Source organism: Arachis duranensis, unplaced genomic scaffold (assembly GCF_000817695.3).
Source record: "Arachis duranensis cultivar V14167 unplaced genomic scaffold, aradu.V14167.gnm2.J7QH unplaced_Scaffold_343483, whole genome shotgun sequence".
Classification (NCBI taxonomy): Eukaryota; Viridiplantae; Streptophyta; class Magnoliopsida; order Fabales; family Fabaceae; genus Arachis; species Arachis duranensis.
Window position 1 is genome coordinate 395980 of NW_026264909.1, and position 3809 is coordinate 399788.

Below are 3809 nucleotides of genomic sequence, written 5' to 3' on the forward strand. Positions count from 1 at the left end.
CACGCAACTGCATCGCCGACGCGTCCGCGTCCCATGGGAACTTTGGCCTCCCACGCGACCGCGTCACCCACGCGGCCGCATGACCTGAAATCGGCGTAAAAAGGGTGTATGGCAGAAAGTTGAGCCGGATTTGGGCTGGACTCGTGCTGGAAGCCCAAGCCTCACCACGCGTCATATTGGAAATAAGGCCACTCACGCGATCGCATGCCCCACGCGACCGCGTCACCCAGGATTTTGGCAATACTAAGTTTTGAACAGAGAGTTGTGCGACCGTGAGGCTGCACTCGCGCCACCAGCACAAATCAAGTCACGCGATCGCATGCCCCACGCGTCCGCGTCGCCTAACGTTATTTGCACATCACGCGACCGCGTCAGCCACGCGACCGAGTCGCCAGCGTTGCACAACCTATCCAGATTAGTGCCAATTTTCTTATCTTCTCTTTTCTAATCCTAATTTCTTCCTTCTCTCTCCTTTCTCACTTTCTTTTTCTTCTTCTCATCCTTTTTTCCTTCTCATTTTATTTTATTTTATTTGCATACTTTCATTCATTGCATATTTTTATTTTTCTAAATTTATTCTTTTACCATTGGTGTTCAAATGTTCTTATTCAACTGTTATTTCTTTTCTGGTATTAACTTGGTGCTTATAACTTGTTTTATTCTGGTTAGGTAATATTATTTAAATCAATGGCAATCTTTTATACCTGTATTACTTTTGTATTGATTTTTAATTTATATTATCTTTCCTTCCCCACTCTCTTCCCCATTGTTGCATATTCTGCACCACTGGTATGCCATGGCTTCTATTGTTTTCTTACATGTTGTAGTTACCATGTGAATGAGACCCTTTTCATTTGGCATTAACCCAACCATACTCCATCTTTTAATTTCTATCTTTATTTTTGGGTTACTTTTCTTCCCTTTTTCTTTCAGGATGGCCACCATGAACAGAACCGGAAGACGATCACATGGGAGAGACAAACAAGTCCATCAGCACAATCCTTGAAGAAAAGCATCAGTTGGAACAGCCCGTCCACCTGCACATCTCAGCATGTACTGAGGACAGTGCAATCTTTAAGTGTGGGGAAGTCGATACCGACTTCCATGGGTTAGTCACTTCATATTTTAGCACCAATGTTTAAATTTTCTTTGTAGTTCATTATTGCATTTGCATGATTGATTGCATATTTGTTTGATTTTTTTTGCATATTTTACCACTTGGTTGAAGTAATATTTTCTTTTCCAAGAAACCTTTTAAAGAATTTCACTAATTTGAATAAGATTTTTTGTTACACTTGTTTGAAGAAATATTATTTTGGAACATAGTTTAGAGCTTGAACACAAAACCAGTGAGATTTTGAGCCTATTTGATTGGTTGCATTTTATCAACCAATATTTTATTTTTGGTGTGTGTTTTTCTCTCTAAAATTGTGATCTTTGTCTTGCTTAATTCTATATTTCCATTATTTGATGTATGCATACACTTATATGATTGAGGCCTTTGTTTCACTAAGCTTACATACCCATATGACCTTAACCCTTCATTATCTCTTGCAAACCAATTTGAGCCTATTTTTACCCCTCTGTTCTTTATTTTAGCACATCATTAACTCTAAGCGAAAAATAATAATGTCCTTAATTTGAATCCTTGGTTAGCTTAGACTAGTGAGAATGCTTATGATTTAAGTGTGGGGAAGAGTGGGTTTGGAAACATCTGGTTTGAGAATTGAGTATGTTAGAATTTTCTAAAAATGTGAAAGAAATGTTTAGGACATGTTCATGCATTCAATAAATTAATCATATGCATTGAGAAAAACAAAAGAAAAAAATAAAAAAAAATAAAAAAAGAGCAAAATAAGTGAAAAGGGGACAAAATGCCCCAAAGTAAGTGGTGAAAGCAATGCATATGAGTTGTACTTGAAATTAGAATGCATGAATATATGGAAAACATAGTTAATGGGAAGTCAGATTTTATATTATGATTACATGGATTGTTCTAAAGTTAGGTGGAAAGTTTAAGTTAATTAAGGATTCAAATTTAAGTCCACTTGGCCAAATACAATCCTACCTTGATCCTAACCCCATTACAATCCTTGAAAGACCTCTTGATTTGTGTATTGGTGCATTAAATTTTTGTTGATTGTTAGATGAAGAGCAAGCTATAGAAAGCAATATTAGTAGAGAATTGAGAGAATGGACCCTAGACACTTGAGAGTTAGAATATACACTACCAGTAAGGGTTTAGTGCTCAATTCTATGTTCCCTGCTTTCATGAGCTATCTTCTTCTTGCAAGTTATTTGTATTGTATTTTGTGATTTGAATTAGTGAAATCCAGTTCATATTTGTCTTGAAGAACTTATTTATTTTTAACCAAGTAGGTAGAAACATTTTGCATTTAGTTGCATTCATAGGTTGTATCCCATAAATTCTATCATTCCTCTTCATTCCTTTATAGCTTCTCTTGAGCTTAGCATGAGGACATGCTAATGTTTAAGTGTGGGGAGGTTGATAAACCCATATTTCATGGTTTATCTTGTGCTCAATTGAGTAGTTTTTATCAACTCTTTACCCACTTATTCATACTATTTGCATGGTTTTACATTTGCCTTCCTAATTATGTGCTTTGATTGAAAACATGTTTCTTTAATCTTATATTTTCATATTATTAATCCTTTTTTATTACCATTAGATGCCTTGATATGTGTGTTAAGTGTTTTCAGATATTATAAGGCAGGAATGGCTCAGAGGATGGAAAGGAAGCATGCAAAAGTGGAAGGAATACAAGAAGTTGGAGAAACTGCTAAGCTGTCCAACCTGACCTCTTCGCACTCAAACGGCTATAACTTTAGCTACAGAGGTCCAAACGACGTGGTTCAGGGGCTTCGATTTGATATATAATTTGCCATAGCTGCCCCGACGCCAGACGACGTGAACGCGTGGGTCACGTGGACGCGTGACCTGGCAGGAGCGCAACCCGCGCGGCCACGTGGACGACACGACCGCGTCACTTTTCCGCGACCTGTACGGACAAGAAAGCGCTGGAAGTGACTTCTGGGCTGTTTCTGACTCAGTTTTTGGCCCAGAGAACACATATTAGAGTCTATAAAGTGGGAGAATACATCCATTCATAAGGAGACTCTCATAATTCACTTTTCATGTTTTAGATGTAGTTTTTAGAGAGAGAGGCTCTCTCCTCTCTCTTAGGATTAGGATTTAGGAGTTCTCTTAGTTTTAGGAGTGACTCTCAATCCCAGGTTCAACGTTCTTTTACTTTATATTCCTCTTTTTACTTTCATATGCTTCAATGCTTGTATTAGATATGTTGCCTATTTGGCTTATGCTACATTCATGTTATGATTTTCTTAATTAATATTATTTGAGGTAATTCAGATTTAAGATTGCTTTGCTCTGTTTAAGATTGCTTTCAATTTAATTTAGATATTTTTCTCCCTTTTGGCCTTGGTAAATAATTGGTGACTTTTGAGTTATCAAACTCATTGTTGATTGAGAATTGGAATTCTTCAAGAATTAATTCATCCACTTAACTTACCTTCATAGTTAGAGGTTAATAAAGTGGGAGAAAAATCCAATTCTTATTATAATTGATAAGGATAACTGGGATAGGACCTCGAGTCTTCATACCTTGCCAAGAGTTTATTTTACAGTTATTTATTAATTTTTATTGCTTGAAAATATACCTGTGCACATTGCCCAAACTCCAAATTTCTCAAAACCCCAAATTTACAATCTCCATAACCAATAATAAGAACATACCTCCCTGCAATTCCTTAAGAAGACGACCCGAGGT